This window comes from Pleurodeles waltl, chromosome 6 (assembly GCF_031143425.1).
Source record: "Pleurodeles waltl isolate 20211129_DDA chromosome 6, aPleWal1.hap1.20221129, whole genome shotgun sequence".
NCBI classification, from domain to species: domain Eukaryota; kingdom Metazoa; phylum Chordata; class Amphibia; order Caudata; family Salamandridae; genus Pleurodeles; species Pleurodeles waltl.
This window is the reverse complement of record NC_090445.1, coordinates 1,312,365,650-1,312,385,974: the sequence shown is the minus strand read 5'-3', so window position 1 is coordinate 1,312,385,974 and position 20,325 is coordinate 1,312,365,650.

Genomic DNA, 20,325 nt, shown 5'->3' with positions numbered 1-20,325 from the left:
TGTCCTGTATGTGTATTTGATGAGCAACATGGGAGACATCATTGAAGCTTTACACTGTCTTGTTCTATCTTCAAGCCAGATGTGTGGTTCCACTCTGCTTTCTGACATGACTGTTGGCACCCTTGGCATAGGATTACAGTACAGGAAGGATATCATGACACACCTGCTGGACATTCCATGCCACATCTGTCCATCTGTCAGACTTATTGACACCTATATGTGCATTTCAATGTATATCTTTCACAGTAAATGGTACTGTGACAAGGATGATATGTAAGCCATTACTGTGCTGAAATGTGTTTATTGCAATTCAAAGTGCATTTGCTAAGAGGTGGGGTTATGGGATTTGAAAGCATCAGAGTAGGTGGCCCAGATGTTGGTTTCACCGGTCCAGTCTCCAAGAGCAAGGGGAAATTGAGTTTTTGCAGTGGACAGTCAACTGGGTGTCTCAGTGGCACACAAGGGAGAAGGTTCAAAAGAGTGATCAATTCCTTGCAGTGTTTTTGGTCTTGACCTGAGGTCCTGCAGGATGCTTGGATAGACAACCTTGTTTGCGTGGGGGATCCTCAGCTGCAGTGGCAGGGGTACTACTAGCCTGTGGGTCTTCTGGTTAAGCTTCCATTGCAGTAGGGTAGATGTAGATGGCATGGGTGTTGATTGGCCACTGGTAGGGGCCTGCTGATGGGTGGAGGATGCATGCAGGATGCTGGTAAGTTCAGTGAGCACCCCACAAATGGAGGTATGGTGGCATTGTGTGCCTGCCACTTCTGCATGGCCTCCTGGTGGTGTTCCCTCTACAGAATCTGGTTCTCCTGCAGGGTTTCAGTATTTGACCCATCATGTTCTGGGATTGCTGGTGTGCTCCTAGGACTCTGGAGATGGCTTCCTGGCCAGTCGTGTCCCATTGGTGCCTCATCCCTTGAACGACAGTTGCCCTTCCACTGCTCCTTGCCCCCTGTGCCTGTGGCCATTCCCACTGACACCAGGACCTTCATTGTCTTGGATGTTAGGGGTTGACTCAGGTCCCTGAACTGGGGGGCGCACTATAGATTGATCTGTTCTTGGGGCACAGGTTTGCGGAGGAGGGGTTTCCTGTGCTGTAGTAGCCACAGAGGTGGGGAACTCAGATGTGGGCAGGGTGAGGCTGGTGGTGGTGGACTGACCAGTCATCCCGGATGGCCAAGGTGAGGTGTCCCTTTCCAGACATCCAGAGTTGTAGTTCTCAATTGGACCTCCTTCCAGGCGCTGACTGTCTGTCTCTGGCATCCTCTGCTGAGTGGCAGTAGTAGGGATACCTGTGGACGGAGAGGAAGTGTGTTACATTGTTGAAATGTACTTGTTGTTCACATGGTTGTTTTCAATTATAGCCTTGACATGCTTTCCAGTGATGGCAATAACAGCTGCTTGACCACTGGCAATGTTTAAGGGCTGATGGATAGTGCTATTGTATGCTCGTAGTATAGAAGGCTGTGGTCATCAATGCTGTCATTGCCATGTACTTATGAGCAGTCCAAGTATCCTGTAGGTCAAGGGGTGACATGGTTATATGTGCAGGTGTCCTAATGTGGAGTGGAATTAGCAGTCAGGCAAGAGTAAGGAGTGTTGCCTTGTGGTGTTGTAGTACTTGCTACAGTGGGAGATATCTGTGCACTTGGTGGGCCTGTGTGGGATTAGTGGTAGTGGGGAGGTGTGGTATGCAAGGGAGGGTATTGGGTTCACACAGGATTGGTGCACGTAAGGGTGCTGTGAGGGGGTGTAAGTTTGGTGGGGGTACATGCTTTGCAGAAATACATGGTGCCTGGGGCGTGTTGTTGACTTACCAGTGTCCAGTCCTCCTGGGCTACCAGTCAATCCCTCTGGGTGCAGGATGGCCAAGACCTTCTCCTCCCACAATGAAAACTCTTGGGGAGGAGTGGGGGTCTACTGCCAGTCTTGTTGATGGCTATCTGGTGTTTTGCCACTATGGACCGGACCTTCCTCTGTAGGTCGTTCTACCTCATGCTGATGTCCTTCCTTGGGCATCAATGCTTTCCCACTGAGTTCACCCCGTTGGTGTTCCTCTGCCATAACTCTGTTTTCCTGGCTATGGATGTATGCTGGACCTTTGCTCCAAACGGTTGTAGCTCCACTCTCACACTTTCGTCTACTGTGACCCTCAACTCCTCGTCTGTGAATCGTGGGCGTTTCTGTTGTGACATGTTCGATGTGTTGTGGGTGGTGGGGTGTGTAATGTGCAGGGGTGCGGGTGTGCTGTTTGGTGAGGTGAAGTTGTGTTGTTAGGTGTGCTTGTGGTATGTGGTAGTTGTGGTCAATGGAGATGTGTTTGTATGTGAAGGGGTGCAGTTGTATAGTATGTGCTGCCTGTTAGGTGTGGTGGTGCCTATGGTTTCCAGGTGCAGTGTCTTCTATTTGTACGTTCTTCTCTTTCTCTGTGAACAATTCAGGATGCAAGGGGTTGTGGGTATGTGTGGTGGTGTGCTTTATAGTGCAGTGATCAGGTGTGTGTGGTGTGTGTATGTGTGTCAGGTGTGGGGTATTTGTACTGTCCAATGTGGTGGTGTGTTCTGGTGGAGTTGAGTTTCTGACCGCCAATGAATTCCTGCCATGCAAAGACAGCTGTGCTGATCTGTGGGTCGTAATTTGGAGGGCGAGATGTTGCCAGCCTTGGATGCTGGCAGTGGAACTGCCTCCCTCCTGCCCTCGGTCAGGCCGCAGGTGTCGGATTTTTGGCGGTCTGCAGTTTGTGACTCATATTACGGCAGTCTTTTGGCGCACGTACAGACGGCGGTCTCCTACTAAGACAGCCAAAGTTGTAATGAGCACATTAGTCTTGTCTGGGCTAAAATTCCCGCCTATCTTGTTATCTTATCTCGCGTTTAATACAACATACATAGAGGCCCTCATTGTGATCCATCAGCGCTGGCGGTCAACAGAAGCGTGTCCGCGTGATGGCCCCCCACTAAATGTTTTCCCTGCTGGGCCAGCGTGCCGAAACAGTGTTTCTGCCCGCCGGCCCAGCAGGGAACAGGGCCTTAACATGGACGGAGCCGCCGCCAATGTTGGTGTGCGGCAGGTGCAGCAACACCGTTGCGCAGATCACCACCCGTAAATCGGGCAGTGACCTACGTGACGAGGCACTGCACGGAGGCCCCTGGACTGCCTATGCCATGTGCATGGGCAGGGCATGGACTCCCAGGGGGGCCCTAGAGCACCCCTTCTGCCACCCTTTCCCTGGTGGGGGGAACCTGCCAGGGAAAGGCTGTGGGAAACAGGGTACATTCTTTGGGATAATGTAATCCGCTATCGTCAGGCTGCCTGTCGGCGGCAGCCTGACGGTGGCAGAGGACCACCTGTGGCAGTCTTCCCTTGTTATTTATATGGTGGTCAAGACTGCCGACGTGATGGTCTCAACCGCCATGTACATAATGAGGGCCATAGTTTTGAATTGCTGCACTTTTGGACCGCACTTATTAAAGACTTTCTTGGTGCAGTTAGCAGGCCAATTAGTAGGTCAGAACGTAGGGGTAAGACTACAAGCTTGTTCCTGACCAAAAAAAAAAATCCCTGATCTGGAGATACTTAATAAAATAAATTTGAGGAAGCTTATAGCAGCTTTGCAAGTCTTCAAAAGTGCAAAAGCCATTCAAAGCCTAGAGTTGCCCCAGACATGACACCCCATGATTAAGCCAGGCCTTACCAGTATAGTTGTAAAAAATTGCCAGTAACATAGGATTATCTCACAAAAGCATATCCGAGCTGAAAAGCGATAGAGAGTATTTAATGGAAATCTCCCGCCATATGTAAATCGTGTCCCTAGTACATTTGATTATGACCCGCTTGAAATAGTTAGGGTCCCCAAGTCTGAATAAAACAGGTTAAGTTCTTGTCTGAGTGCTAGGTGGTAAGGGAGAGCCAGGGGGTCCTGGCTGTCAGTAGTAAGACGCGAAGTCGCCAGGCAAACGCTGCTCAAAAATACAACGTTAAATCAGGGAGCTGAAATCCCCCTTGGTTATAAGTGTGTTTAATAAGTAGAATTGTCTGCCTCACGCGCCTGTATCCCCAGATGACACTGCTAATGACACTGTCCAATTCCTTGAAAAAAAAGTTCGGAACACGAAAAGGAATTGCACAATTCAAATATGAAAATGTAGGTAGAATATTCATCTTTATAATATTGCAGCGTCCGATAATGCCTACTGGCAATCGGTGCCATCCTTTTAGTTTCTTTGCAACTGTTCTCAACAAACACTCATAGTTGAGCCTAAAGATTTGCCCCCCCCTCACCCCTACAACGTGAGTTGGACCCTAAGGTAATTAGCCGAGGATGTAACCACAGGTAGTGGATTTTCAGGCTGAAAATTATTGAGCACTTGGGTCTTAGATAATTTGAATTTGTAGCCCAAGAATATATCAAATATCCTGGTTTCCTCTTTAATACAGTCTAAAGCAACTGCTGGCTTAGAAGATCATAATGCAACATCATCTGCATAGGCTGTGATTTTAAGTTCGTTGCCTTGAGAGACAAAGGGCTGGATGTGATTATTGTATTAGAAGGTACACAAATTAGGTTCCAAATAAATCGTAAATAAAAGAGGGGAGAGCAGGCACCCCTGTCTAGTGCCCCAATAAATCCTAAAAGAAGCTGATAAAAGCCCAGTTCGGCATATGGACTTTTATAGAAGGCCTGCATCCATATAAGAAACTTGCCGAAGATGCTGAAAGCAGCCATTGTGGCCTACAGGCTTTCCCACACTACTCAATCAAACGCCTTCTCTGCATCCAGAAGTGTCATCCTTATATTAAAGCCAGCATTCTCAGCACTATCAAAAGCTATGATTGCAGTACTAACATATGCCGTGGTATCGCACCCCGGAATAAAGCCATGCGGGTAATACAACACCAAGCCAGACATGAGAGGGGCAAGCCGTGCAGCCAAAATCTTGGCAACTATTTTGGCGTCTGCAATAATAAGTGATATTGGGTGATATAAACCAATTTCTTTTGGAGGCGTGTCCTTGAGAATTTTCCAAGTACAATTCCTAGATGGAGAAACCTCACAATTAATTCCCATATGCTGAATCATTTGAAAAAAGAGAGGTACGATGATTTTCATAAAGGCCTTTTAGAATTCCAATGGGATCGTGCCATCCCCAGCTACTTTTCCAGAGGGTAAGTCTGTTATAGCTTGATTAATCTCACAAGTAGTAATATCCTCTTGGAGAGAAAAGAAGTGCAATCCACTAAGTGGGGCAATATTTGAGCCTCGAAGATAGCATTCAAACCAGGCTTATCAAATGTCCCATTTAAACCATGCAAACCCTGGTAAAAGGCAGAAAACTGTTCCAAAATCACCTCTAGGCTTGTATGTACGGTGCATCGTCCCCTTTCACACGGTAAATGCGAGACTTAGACTGCTTGTCTGTGATTTGGTATGCCAACACTTGCTCCACCTGCTCGCCATATTCATACTGAAGGGAGGATAGCTACAATATCTAGCAGCGACCTTTTCCTTTAATTCCCTACCTAACTAAGGGCCAGATGTAGGTAAGTAAAATTTTGCGACTTTTCAAATTGCGAGTCTGACCGACTCGCAATTTGCAACTCGCAAAACCATATGCAGAAAGGTGTCTCAGACACCTTCTGCGACTCGCTATGGGGTCGCAAAGACCCACCTCATTAATATTAATGAGGTGGGTCGCAGTTTGCGACCCCATAGCGAGTCCATGCACTCACAGGCATGGTGGCCTGCTGGAGACAGCAGACCTCCATGTCTGTGACTGCTTTTTTCATAAAGCAGTTTTTTTTTCTTTTTGCAGCCCGTTTTCCTTAAAGGAAAACGAGTTGCAAAAAGAAAAACTTCCGAAACCATTTGGTTTCGTTTTTTTCAGAGTAGGCAGTGGTCCATAGGACCACTGCCTGCTCTGAAAAAACATTTTTTTTTACATTCACAAAGGAGAAGGGGTCCCATGGGGACCCCTTCCCTTTTGCGAATGAGTTACCACCCACTTCAAGTGGGTGATAACTGCGAGTTGGTTTGCGACCGCATTCGCGGTCACAAAGCAACTCAGCATGGCGATGCGGTCGCAAATAGGAAGGGACAACCCCTTCCTATTTGCGAGTCGCATCCTCAAATTGCGAGTCGGTACCGACTCGCATATTTGAGGATGAGCATCGCATTAGGCTGTTTGCATGGCGCAAACTGCGTTTTTCGCAGTTTGCGACATGCAAACAGCTACCTACATCTGTCTCTTAGTTCGGTGCCTGGTTAAGGAAAGGTATGGTCTTTTCTGCTCATCACCCCCTTGTGGATTTCCTTAGCGTGCGCTAGTTGTAACTGCGTCATCAACTGTCAAAGTGACTGTAAGTTAATGAATTTGGCTCTATTCTGCCAATGTATAATTTTTTGCGTGATCCCCCGCACAAAGGCTTTCATTGCAACCCACACCACAAAGGGGGAAGCCGTGCCGAGATTGGCTTGGACAAAATCCCTCAGCTCTCTGGTAATAAACAAGATAAATTGGGAATCTGCAAATAGATAACGTGGGATAAAGAACCGCCATTTCCAGGATGATATCCTTGTATTTTACTAAGGATAAAGAGGAACATTTGACAGTGAACCCTTATTCTTTTAGTGTGCCTAAAACGTAATCTAACACTCTTAAAAGTTCATCTTCATCCTTGATATCGTGGTATTTGCCAAAGATAAAGAGGGACATTTAATAGTGTTAGGTGAAGTTTTAGGTGCATTAAGAGAATAAGGAGTCACTGTCAAAGAAGACAAATGCTGTTTCATGGTGCCTGAGATGGAGTATCTAGGACATGTCTTATCAGAAGGAGGCATCAAACTGAAAGCCAGTTTGGTTGATGCAATTAAATGCATTTGAGAACCTGCAGACAAAGACAAATTAAGATCATTATTGGATCTTTTTATTATTCTAGGTTCATTGAAAGTGTTGCACTCCAAACTGAACCACTAATAAAGCTATAACTGAAAAGTAAAAAGTATGATTCGGGAGCTGTGGAATGTGAGGCATTTCAAGGATCGCAAAAGCTTATTATAGAGGTTCCTGTGCTTAGTCCGTTCAGGGATGATGTAAGGTCCATTGTGACAGTTGACACTGGTCGTGTAAGGCTGGGTGCCGTTCTTTAACAAATGGTTAAGATACAGATTGTACCATAGCATTTGATTCAAGAAGTTTAAGTCCAGCGGAAAAAAAACTATAGTACCAGAAAAAGAAGCATTTGTATGTGTGTGGGTAAGGAAACATTTTGTGACATACATCACAGATCATAAACTCCTCGTAGTCCTGCTTTCTGAAAAAAATCTGAACAAAGCACGTCCCTGACTAGTAAGATTGCTTGAGAGGATGTATGAATTCCATTTTGATGTCAAAAACACCTCTGGTACAAAAAAACTCATAGGCAGACTTCTTATCTAGATGCCCCATCAGTTGCAGTGAGGAGGTGTCAGGAGATTAAGAGGTAAATTGTGTGGTTGGATGGGTGGATGGTATAGTGGCTACTAGTAAGGTGTTGTTGTTCCAAGAATGGGAAGAATGTGCTAAGCGTGACAACTGCTTAATCATGTTAAGAAAATTCATCATTAACAGATGGCCTCAGGAGAGGAATGTGAGTGATGTTTTTAACCCCTATTCTAAGGTCAAGGAAGAGTTATCCATTGAGGATGAGCTGGTGCTTGGGGCAGTCTTTTGATTCCTCCAAGTCCCCTTAGAGCAAAATCGGTAAACTTAGCACATATGGACCATATAGGAATAACTGTCACCAAGAGAAGTGTGCGCATCTTTTATTGGGAGCCCAGCATGGATGTTGAAATTGAGCTGATTGTTGGCAAAAGTGTAATGAGTGTAGTCAGGATGACAAATTATTACGGGTATACAAAACTCCCTTGTGCCCAGTTAAATTTCACAGTGGCTCATAGGAGAAGCTGGGCATGGATTTTGTGGGACCAATGTACAATTTTTCTTCTAATTTGAAATACCCATTAGGAGTTGTGGATTATTTTACTAAGTGGGTAGAATACAGGTTTATGAGGGAACCCATGACAATGGCTGTCACTGTGTTCCTCTCTGCTCTTTTCAGTAAAGAAGGTTTTCTCCAAACATTAGTTACCGACAATGGAGTAAAATTCGAGTCTGAGGCTATGCAATCTTTTTCAGTTTTCATGGTATTAAACATCTTTCTGATTCCCTTTATAGCGCACAAGGGAATGGAATGGTGGAAAGGCTCAACAGAATGTTGCAAGAAGCCATACAAGTAGCTTTGGCTGCTAGAGAAGATGTGTTGAAGTCTGTGCAAGAGAGGCTGTGGAGCTACTACAACACATTGCATGCTTCCACAGGAGTCTCCTATTTTGTTTTGTTGAGAAGAAGGCATTCTTCATGGGAATTTTCCCTAGTATGGACTCTTAACAAGACCAAAGCCAGTGAAATGATACCTGGTGCGGAAGCAGTGCACTGTAAAATAGAGGAAGGTCAAAGTAGTAGCAAAATGAGACATGGTGAACTAAATAAAGTTAAGGACGTATCGTTCCAAGTGGGTGATGTGGTGAAAATTAAGAGACCACACGGGCAAAAAAAGAATGGTTCCCAGTTTTTCCCAGCCACGCACGTGGTTAAGGTTTCCAATCATGCCATTTTAGTACAAAATAGGAAGTGATGGAGCAAGAGGAATGCCACCCTGGTCAAGAAGAGAGAAGTGGTAACAGAAATACCCACAGTGAGTGCCCATGAGTATGGTGAATGGTGGCATGACGATGAGTGTGGGAGGGCCGAAGCGACCGTTAGACAAGGATCCAACTCAGGTTTAGGAATTAGGATCTAGAGATTAATATATATTTTATTGTTCTTGCTCTATGTTCATATAGCCTTTTTATTGTTTCTTTATATTGCTATATTTATTTTCGTCTTCTTTTGTGTTATAGGGGAAAACGGTGTTGTGTTTTACAGGTTCCTTTTAGAACCTATAGGTAATATGGTTTAGAATCTCGTTAAATCGCCCCAGGTTTGACTCATGCTCATTGTGGAGAGGATTCGGAGGAGCTGAGTTGGACGTTGGGAGTGGCTGTGTGCTGTTTTGAAGACTTCAAATAAAGAACTAGTTTATTCAACATTTAACATTTTCCTGTGTTGCTCGTTACAACAATGTATCACGTTGGTGAGTCTGCTATTGGCTATGCCATTCTCAAAATGATTCTTGGCCTTTGGGAGAACCATGGTATATGCTGTCGCCAGAATATTGGAGGTAATTCTTGACAAAAGTAAGGGAGCTAGTGGCAAAATGCAGTCTCTGAAATACTGGAAATCATTCTTGGCATGGGAAAGCCTATGGCAAAATGTTGGTGCTGACATGTTAGAGATAACTCTTGGCCTTAGAGAGGGGGTGTCTGATTGGCAGAAGCAAACCTTGAGAAATGCTGGCTCTGACATATTGGAATTAATTTCTTTTAATACAAGGTCACCCATTGTATATGGGCAGTATCAATGGCAAATATTCTGCACATATTATTTGGAATTCTTGGCACAAAAGGGTACCCATGACAAAATACTGACATTGGCAGTAATTCTTAACACAAGAGGCACCAATGGCACCAATGGCAAATTTTGAAAAAGAATGAGTGAACTTTTGGAAGTGTCCTCTTCCTGTCACAGTTCTTCTTTACTCTAAATCAAATCTGTGTGCACAGTGGCCTGTCTTGATGAGCCATCAGGCAAAATACAGTTTTTGAGCAATTACTCAGGAAAGTGGTGGCTTTTTAGCAAGTATATGTGAAACCTTTGCTTCAAAATGCACTATTTCATCTATTTTTGTTCATATATTTCTGAGGGGGAACACCGATGGAGCCTCCTGGATTTAGGTGAGCTACCTTTGTTTGATCTCTTACTTGAATTACTAGAACGTACCATGGCCCACCATTTTCAAAGGTCACCAGCTGCCATTGATGTTCATGTAGCCTGAAATCCAGTAGTAGAAGATTCAGCATACCCAGCTCAGCCTTCAGTTCTCACATGAATTGATATTTCCTTGAGACCCTCCCGGGTGAGTAGCTGATTGACTGACTGTGGTTCCTCCCCTGGAAGTTCAGGGGCAGTCTACGCGCAGTATGGTAGCAACAATGGCTGCATTTCTGGAGACTTTGGTGGTGGAAATTTGTAGGGCAGCACCTTGGTCCTCTCAGTTCATGTTTGTTCGACACTACAGGATTCCTGAATTGGAACGTTTGGATAATGTGTTGGGTCACAGAGTTTTGCCCTCTATGAGGTAATAGAGGTATTTGTGTATATGTTTTGGGCACTCTATTAAAGTTGAGTGCTGATGACTCAGTATTTTACTTGCTATATCTCATTGGCTGAGAAGAAAGGTGAGGGAGGGGTGAGAGGTAATACATCCATTACCTACTGATAATGGAATGACTCCTAGTCCTACTCCCTCACCTTCCTTCAAGATCACTCAGAGTGCGAACACCTGAGTGTCTGGTTTGGGCTTTTTTACGTACTGTGTGAGGAGGGGTGGGGCCTTTTTATGTAATAAAGGGAGGGGTGTATCTGAGGCAAGGCAGCCTCATTGGGTAAAGGAAGGCGAGGAAGTAGGATAGGAGTAATGATATAATTAGTAAGTAATTGATGCATGATTATAGAAAGTAGTGTCTTTCTGTCAGTTACCCTCACTTTTTGCCTGGTGACAATGTGCTTAGACTGTAGTGCAGGGGGATCCTGCTAATAAGGACCCCAGTGTCTAGGCTCTCTCCCCTAAATTTGGTCGCTGGTAAACATTTTACACCCACAGTTGCATACTGGTGTATACATGTAAGTACTTAACAAGTGGTACTTAGATTCCCTGGGCATTGGTACACCAGGGGACCCCCATGGGCTGCAGCATGTATTGTGCCACCCATTGGGGCCCATGCAATTTGTGTCTGCAGGCCTGCCTTTGCAGCCTGCATGAAATGGTGCATGCTTTTTTCACTTCAAATACAAGGCTTGCCTTCTATAATGGCAAATCCACTAACACACTGTAAGTCATTCCTCTGGTAGGCCCTTCAGCCCAAGGTCAGGGTTCATGTCCCTAAGAGTGAGGGTGCCCCTGCATGAGCTCATGCAAAGTCACCCCTACAAAGCCTAGACTCCATTCCCTGGGCTTTGTAAGTGTGGGGAACCCATCTTAAGGTTGTAGTGGACACTGGTCAACACGAGTGGTCCAACTACATAATGACTTCTCCGAACCTAAGCATGTTTGGTATCAAACATCTTGGAATCATGCAACTACACCAGTGCTAGTTGCATGGTACCATGTACTCTGGGGTTTCCTTAGTGGATCCCCCAGTTCTACCTGTGCAGCCTTACGGGGGTCTGGCTGTCAGCCATGCTCCTGCTGACCACAGACATTGTTCTGCCCTCCTACTGATGAGCCGAAGCAGGGGAAGCAGGGGAAGGCAGAACAAAGGTTTTCCTGCAAGGTAGAGGTGTGACCACCTCTCCCTTTGAAATAGGTGTCTCTGGGGTGGGGTGGCCTCTAAGCGCCACCAGACTTGAAGGGCACATTTAGTGCCCTCCTTGCAGAACCCCACAGACAACAGAAGGGCTCTCTTCATGGGTGGTGGTTCTGTGGTCTTCTCTGGGTCTAACTTGTCTTCTGACCACAGTGGACTCTTGCGCAGCCACTGGAACAGAACCCTTGTGCACCGCAACTGTTGTTCTTGCCAAGGTTTGTTGCCTCTTCCACCAAGAAGATCCTTAGGTCTCAACAAGCCCCAGCCTCTAGCACTCTGCATCTCCAAGATCAGCTTCCACTCCGCAGCTCCTGCAATGTGGGAATCCTGTTTTGTTGTGCTGTTGAGGCTTCCCTGTGGATCACTCAACAGTGCCTGCGACCAGTGGATCATTCAAGGGGGCTCCATCGACTCTGGCTGACTTTTTCTTCTGAGAAAGGCCTGCCCTCACTCTCTTCAAAGGGTCGAGTCTCTAGGACCTTGCTGGTCTGCAAAAACCTACAACTTACCTTGCAACTACTATTTGCCAAGGCTTGTTGGCGGTCTTGCTGGCCACTGACACTCCTGCAATTCGGCGACCGACATGGGACAGCTCATGGTTTACTCTAAGCATCTCCTATATTCCCCTGGACTCTGCAGCTGGACTTCTCCTTCACTGTCCTGCAGGAACTTCACATCCAAGAGGGTGGGCTTTGCCTTTCTGTGCCACTTGGACATCTCCGAGTGTTCTGGACACTGTGCTCTTCTTTTTCAGGTCCCTCTCATCTGGTATCCATTTTTGAGTTCCACAAACCTGGTTTACGGGTCGCGACAGCAGCTGGAAAACCTAGGCGTCCATCGACTCCAACAAGGGTTTCCAATGCCACTTCACCCCATGCACCTGGGCTCCCTGATGTAGATACTCCAGTCTTCTGGGTATCCAGAGGTGGGGGCCCACTCCAACCTTCCTTGTGTCAGCTGGTTTCCTCAGGGTCTACTGGGAAGAGTCCTGAATCCATAAAAATCCCACCACAACGGTTCTGTGTTAGGCATTGGGACACCCAGCTCAATAACAACTATGCACCTGGGCGCCTGTGGGATTTCTAATACTTACTTCTGGTAATTTCCTACTCCCCCAGCCGCTGGGATTCTAACACACTTACCTTGGTTGGACACCTTCTTTCTTATACCACTTTCTTCGTATATGGTTTGCCCCCACCCACATAGGGCCCCATGTATTTTGTGCTTTTTCTGATAAATGTTAAGGCTCTCATTACAACCCTGGCGGTCGGTGATAAAGCAGCGGTAATACCGCCAACAGGCCGGCTGTAACAAAAATGGAATTATGACCACTGCAGAAACCGCTCAGACAGACAGCCACTTTAACACACCGACCGCCATGGCGGTATCAACATGCACCACAGCGGTAACGTACCGCCCACTGTATTAGGATAGGCCTATCCGCCACCTTTTCTGGGGCAGTACCAATGACATCAAAAGCACAGTAGAAACAGAACACAGATGTCAAAGGATCTCACCTTTGAAGACTCAGGGAACAACCACGATGCCATGGAGTCCGAGTTGCACATATTTCCGATGCTCATCTACTTTTTCCTGCATTATCAGCAGCAACTCCGGTGAAGACGACCACTGTGAGTACTGCTGGCCAGCACACAAGGGAGGGGGGAGGAAAAAGAGAGTGAAACACACACGCAACAGGCAACACCCCCACCCCCAACACCATACACACAGTCAGATGTACAAACATTACATATCCACTCCGTACTCCTCAGGAATGATGCAAGGACAAAATGATTGGAAGAAAGTGAGTGTAATACGATAAAATAACATGAATAAGTGCATCAAAATACAAACTTATATACATATATACAAATGGAGTGACACTGCCCAGTTCTCAATGTCTGTGGTCCAAAGGTCCACCTCACATAGGCCAAGGCCCCACCTCTCTCCTGCAACAACACAGAGAGAACACTGCAGGGGCATCAGGTCAAAAATACACAGGCACCTCAGGGGGACAGGGAATGGGGGGGCATCTCAGCCGGAAGATGTTACAAAGCCACTGGTCCTGGATGGGGCGACATGCCCTGTGCTAAGTCCTGGGGAGTGCAAGGTCACAGTCTCTCAAGTGGGTGGTTTGCCCACTGCTTGGTCCTGGGGAGTGCAAGGCCACAGTCTCTCAAGTGGGTGGTTTGCCCATTGCTTGGTCCTGGGGAGTGCAAGGCCACAGTCTCTCAAGCTCAAATGGGTGGTTTGCCCACTGCTTGGTCCTGGGGAGTGCAAGGCCACAGTCTCTCAAGTGGGTGGTTTGCCCACTGCTTGGTCCTGGGGAGTGAAAGGCCACAGTATCTCAAGTGGGTGGTTTGCCCCCTGCTTGGGCCTGGGGAGTGCAAGGCCACAGTCTCTCTAGTGGATGGCTTCCCCACAGGCTCTGGAGGGGGCATTGTGCCAAGTGTGCTTTATCCTGGGAAGGATGGGGTGAGTGGATGTCCTTTTCCACTCGTTCTGGAGGGGGCATTGTGCAGTGGTGGGGGGAGGCTCCAGCCCATCCTCTGCAGCCTCGGACGGCTGCCCACTGGGACTGCTGCTGCTGGCAGTGGTGCTGGTGGCAGGGCTGGCAGTGGTGGGGGGAGGCCCCAGCCCATCCCCTGCACCCTCAGACGGCTGCCCACTGGGGCTGCTACGGCTGACAGTGATGCTGGTGGCAGTGCTGGCAGTGGTGCTGGTGGCACTGCTGGCAGTGGTGGGGGGAGGCTCCAGCCCATCCTCTGTAGCCTCGGATGGCTGCCCACTGGGGCTGCTGCTGCTGGCAGTGGTGTTGGCAGTGGTGCTGGTGACAGTGCTGGTGGCGGTGCTGGTGGTGGTGCTGGCAGTGGTGGGGGGAGGCTCCAGCCCTTCCCCTGCAGCCTCAGATGGCTGAACCACCATGGTAGGTGGTGGGGTTTCCGAATGAGTCCCAGCACCAGGCCTCTTGTCTTTCCTGCCTGCTGGTGCAGGCCCATTCCCATTCCATGTCAGCAGCCGGAGATTGCACCTTGCCCTTCCCTCCTGCAGCTGGTGGGGCCTCCTTGCCCTTCCTAGATGCTGCTGGTGGTGCCTCGTTGCCCTTCCTTGATGCACCTGGTGCAGGTAACCTGTCAGTGTTGCTGCCTGGTGCCCGGGATCCTCTCCCACCTACAGTAGCTATCGACACTACTGTGGCCGTGGACTGGGTGGCTGAGGTGCTCGCCTGGGTTCTGACCACCCTGGCCCGATGTGATGGACAGGGGGGAGTGGTAGGGAAGAGGTCAAGAGTGGAGAGGAAAGAAAGGGGCAGGAAGAGGGTGAAGGTTTGGGAGAGGAGGAAAAGGAAGTGTTTGTAGGAGGTGTCTGCCTGCTGTGTTTGAGTGCAGGTGCATGGGCTGGATGCTGTTGTGAGGTGTATGGCTGTTGGGTGTCTGAGTGCTTGCGTTTGTGTACTTTGGGAGGTGGGGGGACAGACACAGTGGCAGAAGACAGGGAACGTGTGCATGGATGTGGGGGTGGTGACTGCCAGTGAGGGGCGTGTAGTGACAGGCGTGATGGCGGTAGTGGATGAGGATGTAGTGCATGCAGGTGTGAGTGTAGACGCTACTTGGAGGGAGGTGGACGAGGAGGGAAACATAATGGAGGCAGTGGATGTTGGTATGTCTGCATCTGGATGGTGTTTGTGTGAGTGCCTGTGGGATAATGTGTGGTGCTTGTGTTTGCCTGAACCACTCCTGTGTGTTGTCTTGTGTGCATGCTGGTCTGATTGTGTGCTTGGGATAGGTTGGGGTTGAGGGTAATGGGATTGGGCAGAGGAAGTTAGAGGGGGAAGGTTAGAAACAGGGACAATGGCTGCCAACAGGGAGGAGCCTGGATTGATCTACGTTGGGCCGCCATGCCAGAGTGAATGCCCTCAGGAATGCATTTGTTTGTTGCAAATGGGCTGCCAGCTCCTGGATGGCATTAACAATGGTTGACTGCCCAACAGAGATGGATCACAGGAGGTCAATAGCCTCCTCACTCAGGGCAGCATGGCTAACTGGGGCAGGGCCTGAGGTGCCTGGGGCGAAGGAGATGCCCACCCTCCTGGGTGAGCAGGCACAGGAAACACAATGAGGGGCTGCTAGGAGGGCGGTGCTGGAACAGGGGTGGCGGCTGTACATGTAGTTGGGGTGGGCACAGAAAGGTCCGCCACCACCAGGGAGCTTCCATCGGAGGAGGTATCACTGTGTGAACTGTCCCCTCCAGTCTCCCCTGTGGTGCTCCCCTCGCCCTCCTTCCCATTGGTGCCCTCACTGTTGGTGGATTCGGCCTCCTGGGCCCTGTGGGATACAGCTCGCTCCATCACCGGTGCCTCTGCTCCTCTGCAAAATGATGCTAATGCACATAAGGAAAGGGTGACAAAACAAAAAGGTGGAGGAGAGACAAAGGATACCCTTGGTCAATGGCGGCAACAACACCACCGTTGGCGTACACGACACAGACACACACAGGGAACACCCCTACGCACTAGGCAATGCACTAACAGTCACAATGCTAGTCACCAGCCCATGGACAGGGATCCTTAATGCCAATTGCAGCATACCTGAGACCGACAGACACCTGCCCAGTAGTGTATGCCTACTAGCTTGGTTGGAGGAGGTGTACATCAGACCCTCCAGATCCGGATTGCCAGTATGCCGGCTATCAGGGGGGTCAGGGTTGAAGGGCACCCCTTCCTCGTTGGGAGGCCATCCCCAACTGGGCCTCCACCATCTTCCGTGCCCAGCATCTCAGGTCCTCCCACCGCTTGCACCAGTGGGTGCTCCACCTGCTGTAGACCTTCAGGGTCCGCACGTCCTTGGGGATGGCATGCCATATACCCTTTTTTTGATGGGCGCTGACCTGCAGAGAAATGCACATAGGAAAAGGAATCAGTCAGACTGTCCTGTCTGGTACACTCATTGCTCACCATAGCCCTCACATCCCCTTACGCACATACATTGCCCACCATACATGCAGCAGGCTGCCTGGGGCCCTTCCATCAACCCCCCCACACGAGGCCTTCACACAGAGCACTCCATGCATTCATGCCCCATGCATCATGCTCACAGTGTACTCACCTGTTGGTCTGGAGGCCCATACAGCATTTGGTACTGGGGTAAGACCCCATCCGCCAGTCTCTCCAACTCTGCAGCAGTGATGGCAGGGGCCCATTCCCCAGTGACACGAGCCATGGTCGGTTCCAGACACAGGTCACAGCAGCACTTGCAGTGTAGGTCCCCTCCTGTTGAAGGTAAGATAGCAAGTGAGTGAACAAATAGAAAATGGCGGTCTCGTCCCCGGCGGTGCGTACCGTCATTGCCGGCGTACATCACCATTGGCCACTGTAACCCATAGGGCCCAATGGTATCCAATGAGGAGTTGCACGGCGGTTCTCCACCGCCTCCCACAACGGCGCACAACATCAGTGGAATTACCTCCTTTCCACATGTTCCTTCATACAGGACAGGCGGACGCCACTTCGAGGGGGGCAGGCCATGGCACATAACTGCGTCACAGTACACATAGGCACCATTCGGGCCTATACACAACATACTGTCACAGTCACAACATGCAATCCAGTGTAGTGTTTGGAAATATAAAGTATTGATCAGCTGCTCACCGTTTGCACGTAGATTGCAACCACTGTGGATGAATAGGAGATGGAGGCATCCCCCTGTGTACAGGCCCCTGGTGGACTGGGCAACAATGGAGGACAGGCACATTATCCTCACCTATAGACCGGACAGGGCCACAATCACAGACTGGATACTTCCAAGTGACAGTGGGCTTGGCAGCAGGAATGTCGCAGCCAATGTTCTCAATAGTGCTGACCAGAGTGTTGTCTGCCCTGATTAAACACATGCGCAGCTACATCATTTTCCCCCAGGTGGAGGGTTTAGCGACAGTGAAAGCTGACTTCTATGCAATGGGACATATCCCCAACATAATTGGGGCAATAGATGGTACACATATAGCATTTGCCCCCCCCCCCCAGGAGAAATGAACAGGTGTTCAGAAATCGAAAGAGCTTTCACTCTATGAATGTGCAGATAGTGATCCTGGCGGACCAGTACATCTCCGATGTCAATGCAAAGTATCCTGGGTCTGTGTATGATGCCTTTATCCTGAGGAAAAGCAGCATCCCATACGTGATGGTTCAACTCTAGAGGCACCGGGTGTAGCTAATAGGTGAGTCCCGGTTCCCACCCAGTAGGTGTTGGTGTATGGGTATAGTGTGGGCCATAAGGGTTAGTGTGTGTCTAACAGTTGTCCCTCAATATTTGCAGGTGATTCTGGTTATCCCAACCTCTCATGGCTACTGACCCCTGTGAGGAATCCCAGGACAAGGGCAGAGGAACTTTACAATGAGGCACATGGGCAAACAAGAAGAATAATTGAAAGGACATTCGGCCTCCTGAAGGCCAGGTTTCGTTGCCTCCATCTAACAGGTGTATCTCTATAATACTCACCCAAAAAGGTGTGCCAGATCATTGTAGCATGCTGTATGTTGCACAAGCTTGCCTTACGTCACCAGGTGCCTTTTCTGCAGGAGGATGAGGCTGGAGATGGGCGTGTGGCAGCAGTGGACCCTGTGGACAGAGAAGATGAAAAGGCAGTGAATGAGGATAAGGACAACAGAAGTGCTATAATACGACAATACTTCCAATGACACACAGGTAAGACACTGTAATTTCGCTTTACATTGACAGTTTTGTGTTTGACATTGTCACTGGCAGGCTGATTTTCCCACTTCTATGGTCACTTACGGTACCCTTTGGCATCTCTATTTGCAGATATTTGTTCTCCACTATCGCTCCTGGTGTGTTGACTGCAGCCAACTACAGGTCATTCCTATGTATACATTACTGTACAGTTGTATTGCAGTGTTTAAAGCTTGTTAAACAAATACATATTTCAATCATTTGACAGACTACATACTTGTATTTATTCAAATTCTGTTTATTTAAGTGCTAATAGGTAGAGGGGGTGTGCAATGGGCTGGGGTGATGGTGGAGGAATGTCCAGGATAGAGTCCAGTCTATTTGTATCACAGGTGCATTGTCCAAGGGAGCATAGGAAGTTGAGCAATGGCAACTCAAGGTTGTAGAAGGCTGGCCTGGCTTATAGTGGGTATCGGATGGTACTTACACCTTGTGCCAGGTCCAGTTATCCCTTATTAGTAGATGAGTAGTGTTCTAGCAGCTTCGGCTGATAGAGGTAGCTATAGCGGAGCAGCTTAGATAAAGTAGGAAACATGCAAAGCTCCTACTATACCACTTATATCATAGAGCACAATATTATAAGAATCACAATACTCAGAGTTACTAAAAGTAAAGGTACTTTATTTTAGTGACAATGTGCCAAAAATATCTCAGAGGATATACTCCCTTAGGAGGTAAGTAAAATACACAAAATATACACACAAACCAAAATCAGGCAAGTAAACAGTTAGCAAAGTAGTGCAAACACTGTAGAATACAATGGGATGAAATAGGCCTAGGGGCCACACAAACCATATACTAAGAAAGTGGAATGCGAACCACATATGGACCCCAGGCCTAGTGTAGTGTGTAGAAGGTCACTGGAAGTGTAAGAAAACACTAAGGGTGTCCAAGATACCCCACCCCAAGACCCTAGAAAGGAGGAGTAAAGTTACCCTACTACCCTAGAAACACAGTAAAGTCGTGATAGGGGATTCTGCAAGGACAACAACTGATTGTTGCGACCCTTAACCTTCGGGTAGGTTGCTTCCCCGCCGCTGCAGTTCCACCTGCCCAGGCCCCTGCCACGCTTTGCTAGGGTGTTCAGGTATTTCAGGTATTTCAGGTTCTTCTCTTGACCTTCGACTGTTTCTTACCTTTTCTCTTTTGCTCTTTGCTTTCCACTGTTTCCTGCCATTTCTCTTTTGCTCTTTGCTTTCCACTGTTTCTTGCCATTTCTCTTTTGCTCTTTGCTTTCCACTGTTTCCTGCCATTTCTCTTTTGCTCTTTGCTTTCTACTGTTTCTTTTTCTCTTGCTGTGCGCTTTCCCGCTTTTTCCTGCTTTTTCCCACTTTTCCTGCTTTCCCTGCCACTGCCACCCGTGCGGCCCGCCGCCGCTCCCATTCACTGTCCTCCCTCCCGCCTCCCAGCTGACCCCTCCTTCCCCCCTTCACTCTTATGGCGGCCGCTGCGCGGCAGAGACAGCGACCCTTGACCCTCGGGTAGGTCGCTTCCCCGCCGCTGCAGCTCCACCTGCCCAGGCCCCTACCATGCCTTGCTAGGGTGTTCAGGTATTTCAGGTTCTTCTCTTGACCTTCGACTGTTTCTTGCCTTTTCTCTTTTGCTCTTTGCTTTCCACTGTTTCCTGCCATTTCTCTTTTGCTCTTTGCTTTCCAATGTTTCCTGCCATTTCTCTTTTGCTCTTTGCTTTCCACTGTTTCTTTTTCTCTTGCTGTGCGCCTTCCCGCTTTTTCCCACTTTTTCCCGCTTTTCCCGCCGCTGCCACCCGTGCGGCCCCGCCCCCGCTCCCATTCCCTGTCCTCCCTCCCGCCTCCCAGCTGACCCCGCCTCCCACCCTTCCCTCTTATGGCTGCCGCTCTGCGGCCGCACCGCTGGCATGCCAAAGGCAAGCCCGTCTGCGCCTCTCTGCGCCTGGACTGCGCCCAGCGCCAGAACCCCTGGCCCCCACCGCGCTCAAAACACCCGACTAAGATACAACGCCGTCTCCCTCAACGTCCTCAACCCTGGACGAACAGCCACCTGCTACCAAGCCAGCCCTAAACGTACTCATGGACCCTTCACTTGTCAAGC